Consider the following 11,524-nt stretch of genomic DNA (forward strand, 5'->3'; position numbering starts at 1 on the left):
TCAGCAGATGGATCCAACTGTGATTTACTGTTACAATCAGAGTTGTATCAAAATCTCTAAAAATCCAGTTTTTCATGATTGGTCCAAGCATATTGATATCCAGTATTATCATCTTCGAGATTGTGTGTAGAGGAGAATTATGTTGTTGGAGTACATTCCCACAGAGGAGTAGGATGCAGATATTTTGACAAAGGCATTATCAATATGAAAATTTGAGTTTCACAGAGATATGATCAGGGTAATTGATAATCCCTTTCTTGTTGAGAGGGAGTGTTAAAAATAACAAGAAGAAATTCCAATTTAATTTGTCCTTGAATTAACTTGCGAATTAAATTGTAATTATATTCTCATAGAAACTTGTAATAGTTAATTAAGTTAAATAGACTTAATTAACTTAGGAAATTCGATTTGGAAGTCTATCTAGAGTTATGTAGAGTGATCTCTAAATTTTAGGGGCCCAGGTTGAGTTATTTTGAGTTGTAATTAGATAGCTCAGTCTAACTAAGCTATAGTCACTTAAACTAGTTCTAACTGTTGGAGGAACTAGTAGAGGTCTAGTAGTGGAGTAGTGCACGAGTGCTTCACGAGTACCACTCCAATTAACTGAAAATTCACTCATAAATAACTCATGCAGATCATTTCAAAGGAAGACCAAGCTGAGATTAGAGTTTAAGGATAATGTAGTATCAGTTGTACAATTTTATGAGTTGTACAGCTGGTGCATGCAATTAGTTGAGGACCTATGTTTGGATTGTGTAGTTATGGAGAGTGTATTTCCCAATTAAATATAGGTTAATTCCTCCGGGGATCGCACAAGGAAGCAGGGGCTTGGCAGGCTGCAGAATTGGCTAAGTGTTGGCTTGAGTTGGCTTGTGAGGCAGGGAGTTAGCCTGTACTAGTGCATGAATTATTTAGGACGAACAAGCATTTTATTTTCTTCTCATAACTTCTGGTTAATGCAATATAGATAGTTGGGGTTTTTAGTAGTTTCTTTCCCGAGAGAAATATTGTGTTATGTGCGATTTATATTCTTCCTCTTCTGCTTATTATTTTCATTGATCAATTTTGGTTTACGCTAGAGAGTAGAGTAGATTCTTGTCTTATGTTTTAGCATATCACATAAGTTATTGAATCTACAGGAAAATATACACTTAGAAACCTTTTTATCAATCAGACCTCTATTTTCTTCATTTTCTATTATTTTCCTTCATTTTCCTCATCACATGCAACCCGTGACCTTTCACCTTCCTTTTCTCCTAATTGCCATTATTTTCAAAAATAAATGTGCCAAAAATTCCATTTTGCCTTTCCAAAGCCTTTGCCAATTTCCTTAGCCATAATAAACCAAATGAACACCCACACTAGTATATCTTGCCAAACATTCAGCTTGGAATAAGTGTCCCATCAACCGTGGTTATTATTTTTCCTTTATTAACTTTTATTACATGGAATTTTCACCAGGGTTGTTACAAAACCCTCCCCCTTGGGGGACACCATCCTTAGTGTTCAACCACACCTATACCTCAGCAAAACCGCTAAAAAGCAAACATACTGCCCATGGAGCTTTATAACATAGCTTGATGCAGTATTTACAATGATCACCCTACTGAGAAGCAAACCAACATGACAACATAACAACATGACAACTATAATGACATGACACCCATACCGCTTATTGGAGCTTTATAACATAGCTCATGGCAGTATTTACATCCATATATATATATATATATATATATATATATATATATATATATATATATATATATATATATATATATATATATATATATATATAGATAGATATCAAAACATCACACCAAAACATATGCCAAAACATATACCAAACATCATACCAAAATTGCCTTGCCTCAATTGGAAAAACAATGAAGGATACGTAGCCTGCATATGATCTGCCATCTACAATGTAGTTTCATCGTGCCCAAAGTGCTTCCACTGCACTTTAACCTGCTCGATTGCTCAGTTCCAGAGCATGAGCACCTTTCTATGTAATATACACTTAGGCTCCAGCTGGAATTCTCCATTTGGCTCCACCTGTAATACAAACCCGTCAATCACATGATCAACATCTTTAACATACTTCTTAAGCAATGACACATGGAAAATATCATGGACTTTCACTGTCAGAGGTAGTGTAAGTCAATAGGCTACTGGTTCGATCCTCTCAATAATATTGAAAGGTCCACAAAGTCGGGGTGCCAACTTGACACATGGTCCAATCTGCAAGGAGCTCTTCTTCGGTTTGATGCACAAGTACACATGTTCCCCAACCTGGAACTCCTTGAACAACCTATTCCGATCTGCATATATTTCTACCTACCCTGTGTTGCTTTCAGATTATTCTTGATTACCTGCATTTCCCGCTCCCTGTCTGCTAAAATGTCCGGTCCAATCAACACCCTCTTGAGTAGATCACTCCAACTGATGGGAGTATTACAACTCTGCCCCTAGAATGCCTAGAAAGGACTCATCCTCAATGACTCCTAATAACCATTGTTGTAAGTGAACTCTACCAATGGAATATACTCTTCCCACTTTCACTACTAATACATCATGTACATCCTCAACATGTCCTCCAATATCGTGATGACCCTCTGAGTTTGTCCATCTTTCTGCAGATGATAAGTTGTACTGAAGGCCAACTTTGTGCCTAATCCTGCAAACAACTCCTTCCAAAACTTGGAAGTGAGATTCACATCCCTGTCTGGCACAATATTCTTTGGGGCTCCATGTAATTAGAGCACGTCCCTAATGAAGACCTGTGTTACATCACTTGCTAAGAATGTAGAATTCACTGGAATGAAGTGCGCTACCTTTGTCAACCTATCCACCACTAACATGATGGAATCATGTTGTCTCACTTTCCTCGGTAAACTTGTGATAAAGTCCATGGAAATGACCTCCTATTTCCATTATGGAATCACAATCAACTATAGCAGTCCACCTCGATGCTTACACTCTTCCTTCACCTGTTGACAATCCAAGCACCTAGCCACAAACTCTGTTACATCCCTCTTCAAATTCAACCAATAATAAAACTTCTTCACTGTGGTCAATGTCTTCTAATAGCCTGGGTGACCTAAATATGGTTTCGAATGAAACTCCCTCAAGATTGCCTTCTTTAGCTTACTATTGTCTAGACCATATTATGTCTCTAAATCTAACCAATCCATCGACCATGAGACAATAGTCCACATCCTGTGCACTTGCACCTGTATCTGTACCTGTACCACAACTTACAACCCATGCACAATCTCCATATACCTGACATCCAGCTGACCTGCCCGCAAGATCCTATCATGGAGATCTATCCCATTGGAACTCATAACTGCTATATGATTCACCTGTATCCGCCTGCTAAGAGCATCTGCAACCCTGTTCTCCTTTCCTTTGATGTATCTAATCAAAAATCAAACTCACTGATCGTCGCCAACCATCTAGCTTGCCTGGCATTCAGATTGGCTGGCCAAATAGATACCTCAATCCACTGTGATCACTCATCAATACAAACCTCCTGCTAAGAAGATAATGCCTCCACATATTCAATGCATGTATGATCACTACTAGCTCAAGATCACGCGTCAGATAGTTCTACTTGTGCTCATTCAATTTTTTCCCCTTTTTATCAAAGTGACTTTATAAGGTTTTATTTATTAATTAATAAAAAATCCAGTCAATTATCCCCTCACTCTTGGAAACCGACATTACAATCCTCCATTCCTGAGATTACTTCTCCTCAAGCAATTCATTACTTGCATACCAATACTAACATCCCACATAAATCTACAGAATGCTACATTACATAACTACTCAACCCTCCGGTATTCTGCATATCATAAAGATGTAGACCATGCTCCCTAAAAACCCTTAATAATATTGAAGATTATAGCTCCTCATAATCCTCTCCCAGCATACTTTGTGTATCCTTGAAGGAGAACTAGACACAAATGCTTCGTGATCTAAGATACAACTGGAAGACCTCTTCTAAAAAGCCATATCATGCTACTCCCTAATGAATTATTGACAATTGTGAAGTCATGTGGGTGAAATGTACAAGTTATATCACCATCCAAAGGACTTATGTGTTTCCATGTGATGTCACATGTTCCATTTTGGAGAAGGCTTTGTTAGACCCCTAAAGTATCATCATAGCCTAAAATTTCTTCCTTTTTTATAACAATGTTTGGATCCTGCTAACCCATCTGTTGGTGCATGGCTAACCTAAGGTTATATTTAGGAGATATAATCACGGAGAGAGATCCCACTTGCCTGAAATACCAGCTGATAATGTAACGATGAATGAGATAAATCCATGTTTGTCTACTGCTCATTATTCTCTCCATGAATTATCCCGTTATGGAATTTTATCCTTGTTGGCTTCATCTCCAATATTTTCTCTTTTATAACCAACACTTTTTGCTTGATAATATCTCTAAGTTGCGAGTAGCCTCCTTTCTCTACCTCATATAACTTTCTTGAGCCTATATTCCCTGGAAAAATTGGTGTTGATGGTATTTCAACAAGACTAGAACAAGTTTGACGTAATTCTTCTAGATTTGAGGTAATTCTGCCCCATAAACATATTCATCTTTGACCCTACACTTCATTTGTTTGGTTGTAGAAATACGAGGGGTGCTTTCATTCATGCCTCTTAAAACTACCCTCTTACCATCCTTTCCAATTAATTCCATCTCCATGCTCTGATAAATTTTATAGTGCCTCCCTATAATGATGAGCCACTTGACGCCTAACACAAAATTGGTCTCTAGCAACTTCACTACATAGAAGTCATCAACCGTGGTGTAGTTTCCCATCTTCAATTGTAATAGATAAACCTTCTTCATGCATGTTGTGTTGAATATGTTAGCTACCTCCACATCAAAACCTCCAAAATCCCTTGTAGGGATGTTCTTCATGGCTACAAATCTAGGATCAACAAAAATGTTGGTAGAACCACCATCAATTAGGATTGTGACACACTTACATTGTATCATTCCTATGAATTTGAAGGTATGGTAGCTTGGAATCTCTAAAAGTGTGGCTATGGTGTTAATCTAGGTTGTCATTGATGTCAACATAACAGTGTTTGTGATGGCAAATTCTTTGATACATGATTACCCATTGATCATAATGCTCATAGTGATGAAAGTTTGATATATGATGATATGATGAGATGGAGAACCCAAGTGGATTGAATATATATATATATAGATAGAATAGAAGCAGTAGATCCATGAAGCAACAAGAACAAGAAACCAAAGAGTAATATGAAGAGTTTATCGAAAGCCATCAAAGAAGCAAGTCATCGGAACGAGAGAAGCAGGTTATCGCATATGCCCAAGGGTAAGTGTTATTGAAAGAACAAAGAGCAACAATGATAACAGAGGAGTAAAGAAGAAAATTATCGGAAGAGTGAAGAGAAGTCACATGAGAAACAACTATTGGAAGAGCAGGGGTAGGAAAGTACGGACTTCCTTAATCGTGGCTGAAGTCCCGCACTCAATCCTAGCCGTCGATCTCATAGTCAACCCTTAGATCACAGTCAACTGCGGGGGTTAAGGCCGTTTTTAATCCATGTGCCAGTTGAAGTCTCGCAAATTATCGATTGCGAAAAGGCTATGGACCCGACGGATTTATTAACAACTGTTTAATGTAATATCGCATCCGCAGTATCACAAGTTTCAAAGGATGTTAAAACCTCTGATTGCGATAGAGTTGTGGACCCAATGGATTCATTAAAAACAGTTCATTGAATATCACATCTTCTCCATCGGAAGAGAGAGCATGTGCACACTTGTAAAACCTCCGATTTTTTATGAAGTTGGGATTGTGGGATTAAAGGTGATGATGTGGCATGTGGGACCTCCATGTGGAGAAGAAGGACAATTCACAACTCATGAACGTGAATTAGCATAAGAAAGGAAGCCAAAGGTCGAGCGAATGGTAGAAAGAAAGCCGAAGGTCGAGTGAGCGCAGAGGAAGCTGAAGGGCCAGCGGAAGACGAAGGTAAAAACATTCTGTTGATTGGGTTAATTTAAAAAAAAAAGGCTCAGACCTGTGATAAATTGATTGATGGAAGAAGTACAAAACACAATTTTAAAGAATAGTTATGTGAAAGGAAATAAAGTTTCATCTGTCATCGTTTGAAGGAAGCAGTAGACAGCACTAGCATTGAAGTGCTTGTGAGTTTGTTTCTTAGAAGTAAGATATCGCGACAATAAGAAGCAGTCACTCCCGAAACAGTTACCGCAACAGTAAGAACAGAGGGTTGAAAAAAAAAAACAGAGAATTGTTTTTATTGTGCAGACATTGAGGCTTAGCGCAACTTATCAAAGATATCTTGTTGAAAAACATCAGCAGATCTTGGGGACATTATTGGAGATCATGATGGCTATTTGAAATCATCATAAGGTAAATTTGCAGACTCTGTGTGGGCAATATGTAGAATTGTGAAGACTCCTTCATATGAAGACAGGGTGTCATTGATGTAGCAGGGAAGCTGTAGATTGACAGAACGCAGTGAAGAAGATCTTGAGAGTAATGAAATACAATCAAAACATTTCTTGACAAAGCAAAACTATAGGGTCGGAGCCCTTGGGGTTGGTGCCTGAGAATTGGAAGGATTGGTGTCCTTGGAGTTGGTGCTCCTAAACACAAGGTTGGTGCCTTGAGAAGATAGGGTTGGAGCCTCACAAAAGACCAAGTTGGTGCCATGCAATAGATTGGAGCCTTATATATATTGTACCTAATTTATTGTAAAGATTATACTAATAAACCATTTATTCCTATTGTTCATTTTGTGTTCTAAATATAAATAATTTAACTGGTAAAAATGACAATTGAAAAGAAATACTGATTCACCTCCCCCTCAGTATTTCCAACAATTGGTATCAAAGCCAACTTCTTCATATTAGGCTAACAACTAGAAGAAGGATTCTTAGTCACAATGAGAAATCAAGAAGTGTTAGGAAGACCTCCTTTGTTCGGTGGCACAAATTTGGGTTTTTGGAAAAAAAGAATGTCCTACTACTTAATGTCCCTTGGACCTGAAATTTGGCATTCGGTTTTAAATGAGTACACAACTCCTTCCACTCTTCCAACAGATCAAGATGAAAGGAAAGCTTACATTGCAAATGCAAAAGCCTTAAATTCCATCACTAGTGGAATCACTGATTCTGAATTTACAAAAGTCATGAATTGTAACTCGGCCAAAGAAGTATGGGATAAGCTAGTTAGATTATACGATGGGGACTCCAAAGTTAAGAAGGCAAAGCTTCAAAATCATAGAAGGCAATTTGAAAGTCTGAAAATGGATGATGAAGAAGATATTGCATCATACTTTCTCCGAGTAGCTGAAGTGGTCAACTCTCTTAAAGGATTGGGAGAAAACATTGAAGAAAGCACTATTGTTCAAAAGGTCTTAAGATCTCTCCCAGATAGATTTGACTCCAAAGTAAGTGCTATAGAAGAAATGAAGGACCTAGATACTCTCAAGATGGATGAACTTCATGGAATCCTCATTGCCTATGAGATGAGAAAAGGAAGCCCAAGTTCCAAAGATGCAACATTCAAGGCCTCAAAATAAAAAAAGGGGAAAGAATGGAATACTAGTAGTGATGACTCCGATGTTGAATCCGAATTGGTGCAATTTGTATGAAGACTAAAGAAAGGATCTAAGCTAAAAGGTAAGTACCCTCTTATTTGTTTCAAATGTGGAAGAATAGGTCATTATGCTGCAAAATGTCCTCTTAAGCATGATAGTGATGGTGAGGAAAATTCTAAAAGGATGGTATACAAAAAGAAAGGGTTCAATAAGAATAATTTCTTCTCTAAGAAAGATGATTCTGATGAAGGTGAATTTGTAGTCATAAAAAAGAAATCAACTAATCAGTTCCCTCACTGCAAAGGAGGTAATGATGAATCAGATGAAGAAAATGACCATGCTGGAAGCCAAGAAGTATTATTCATGGCATTCACAAATGATGATGATTCAGGTCTAGAAGGAAATGTAGATGAATTGTTAATGAGTGCCATTGAAGAAAATGAGAAATTACAAAATAAAATCATCTCTCCCAAGGTAGAAAATGAGTAAACAAAAATAAGGGAAGACCTCTTGAAAAATAAGCTAAAAGAAAAAGAAGAAATTTGTGAAGAACGTGAAGCCAAAATAGTATCTCTGAGGAAGGAATTGTAGAATTTTCTCTACAAATCTGCTAGCTCACTGATATCATGTAGAAATTTCACCTGCAGATCAAACTGATATATGTAATGTACTAAAGCATAATACTAGATCTACATCTACCATAAACTTTGCGAGAGCTAATCAACCATGAGCAACATCAAGCATGAACACATGTAACTGATAAGAATGAATAAATCACACATAACACAGAATATATCACTGGGGAAAGCACCAACATAAAACCCCAACACTGTATTATCAATCAAGTGGAAATCCTCAATAACATACACAAAGAATCAGCTCAAAAGCTATCATGATCTCTCTGTACTCTGATGATAAAGCTCATGGACTACCTAGCCCTGTATATAAAGGCTGCACCTCAGGTCCAAGCTCCTATTTCCTTGCGCAGTTTTGATTGGGGTCCAATTACAAAACACATGTAAATTGGCCTGATCATACCTGTTGTCACCTCAGGTCCAACTACGCAGTCATAGAAGGAAGAAGCTTCCTTCCCCATGCAAGGAATACTTACTAGAAATATCCTAGCATCTGATAGTACACTGTCCCACATCTGATCTCAACTGGGTCTCTGACAGAATTGACATGCATCAGTTATCCATGAGTGAATACATAGTTATCTGAAAATAATAGTTGTCACATGCATGCAAGCATCAAAAAACTGAATCTCATTAATTTAACAACTTGTTAAATACAGGATCTATACTTTCGCACGTATTTGTGTGGAAGTAGATTTGAGTAAAGGGCTGCCGGACAGTATAAAGCTAATCTACAAACAACAAAACTGGCAGCAAGTACTAGACTATGAAAACACGGCCTTCAGATGCAGGCTATGTAGGCAGACCGGACACCTGCAAAGCACATGCCCAGAAGCAAAGAAAACCAACAAGAAGCAGAAAGGGAAAAAGAAGAAAGGCTGGCAATTCTCACCCCCAGATTCTGAGGAAGAAGAGTCAGAAGCAGAGGAGGAAGTGACCCCTGCAGAGAAAACTGAGATATCACAAGAAATGGAGAATCAGAAGGGAACTAGTCTACATGACAAGACAGAGATGACAATGGTGGATCCAAGCACGGGAGGCACCAAACGACATCACCACTCTGATACTTCAGACTCAGATAAAGAAACCATCCCACAGAATACAGAATCTCAGATAGTCATAGTTTCGACCGAACCCTCACAAGGAGAATGGCGTAAGGTCGAAAAGAAAAAGGGGAGAAAAACGTGAAGCATGAATCTCATTTGCAGCTAAAATTTTTTGTTCTGTTTCTCCTTTTCTCTCTCCTTCCTCTCTTCTCTTTTCCTCTCTTTTCTTTTCTTTTGCACGTTAGTCTCCTAACGTTGCGGGGGTGCAAATGCACTCGAGCCTTAATGGCATATGCTAAAATTGTAACTTTCATTATTTTTTAATAAAAGTTACTGCTTTTTCCTTTGGAAAAAAAAAACAACTTGTTAAATTAATCTAACTGAACTTGACTAAGTTAAACTAAGTCAACTGATCCTCTCAATATAGAACTCATCCTTAATTCCTCAATTAGTGGAGCAAATCAAGGACACATTCCCCAATTAGTGGAGAAATTATTGCATTTTCTCACAAAGACTTCAAGTTTGATTTTCCTTAACTAATTAATTCATGGAGAATTAATTAATTAATATTCAAACTACTGGTAAGACCAAATTCGAATTTACTTCCTATAGATAGACTAGGGACTGCTATAAATAGGAAGGGACACAGAAATGTTATTTTTAGAAGATGTTATTTTTAGCAGTTTCACCTCTCACCCAAGGTGGCCAAAAGGCTCATTAGCCAACTGCTATTTTTAGAAGTGCTATTTTTAGCACTTCCTAAATTTAGCATTTCCTGTTGCACACTTTTCAACACTCCCTCTCAACAAGAAAGGCTTCCTCTCAAACCCGATCTTGTACCTCTAGAATGTTCTGCATGCAACACATCTACCAAGTGTGGGTTCTCCAGCAACTCTTGGAACAAAAAAAACTCCCAACTGACCTCTTTGTTGGGCTAGAAACATACTCTGATGCTGAAGCTCTACCTGCTGCTGACAAGTGCTCCCTCTCTGACCTCTGCGCTACTACAACATCTCCATGCATCTCACATCGTTACACCCTTCTCTGTGCTACCCTGCACTGTGCAACACACTTGTGCCTCTCGCATTGCTGCAGCCTGCATGCTCTGTGCTGTCTTGGGATTCCCTGCACTGTAGCTCTCTCTACCGCTTCATCCGCATCTGTCTCTACCCAATCAGTCAGTTCTTGCTACTCCACATCGGGGCTCCTGTAGCAAGGTCTCATCCAAGAGGTTGGGTACCTCAAGGATCCTGCCCCTCATCCTTGGGACGATCACTCTACATTGCCCCACCTCCTACTTGGAGGTATGGCTGCATGTGACCCCTCAGCCCACCTGACTCGAAGTTTCCCCCTACTGGAGGTCTCTGCATGAGTAGATGTCTCTACTCGATCTCCACTCAGCTTCCCCTGTTGTGGCTGCTCCACAACCTCCTGAAGCTGCTGCACCAATCGTGGCTCCTCCATAATCATCTGAGACTTCTTCTGGCGCTGCATGTTGAGAGGTAATATACCCTCCCTCTCAACCACCAAGTCTGCATCAGTTTCCTTGCTGCTAAAGGCTTTGCATGCATCTTGAACCTCAAGAGCATACAAGTTCTTGACCCGTGAACCAATCTGCTTCACCTATCTAGTGATGATGTGTCTAAGGAAAACCTTTCCCTTATTGAAGACTACATCATAGCCTCTGTCTTCCAGCATCATGATCGACACCAAGTTTCTCTTCAGTCTTGGTACATACTTGACATCAGTCAAGGTAAGAGCTCCATGCTCCCTTTGAAAAATAACCGTGCCTACACCTGAGACACTATACTTCTCATCATTACCCATCGCTATGAGTATCTGGAGATCTTTCTCCTCCAAAGTACTGAACAAACTCTTGTCACCGGTCATGTGGAAAGAAGCTTCACTGTCAAGAAACCAACCACTTCCCACCATGGATGTAACCATGCATGCGAAGAGTGTGAAATCCAACTCAAACTGTGAAGCAAGTGCCTCACCTTCAGGTCCTTCCCCGGATCCCTTCTTGGATTTCCTCTGTGGACAATTTGTAGCATAATGGCCCACCTCATGACAATGAAAGCATCGCACTTTTGATTTGTCAACCTTCTTCCTACCATTGGAAGAACTGGATTCAAAAAGAGAAACCTTCTCCTTCCCCTTCTTTGCATTACTCGCTAAGGCACAATTCTCCTCATCCTCCATGGATGAAGAACCATCTC

The sequence above is a fragment of the Pinus tabuliformis genome, chromosome 4_2, assembly GCF_031772625.1.
Source record: "Pinus tabuliformis cultivar Carrire ecotype Pingquan chromosome 4_2, CPIR1, whole genome shotgun sequence".
In the NCBI taxonomy this organism is placed as follows: domain Eukaryota; kingdom Viridiplantae; phylum Streptophyta; class Pinopsida; order Pinales; family Pinaceae; genus Pinus; species Pinus tabuliformis.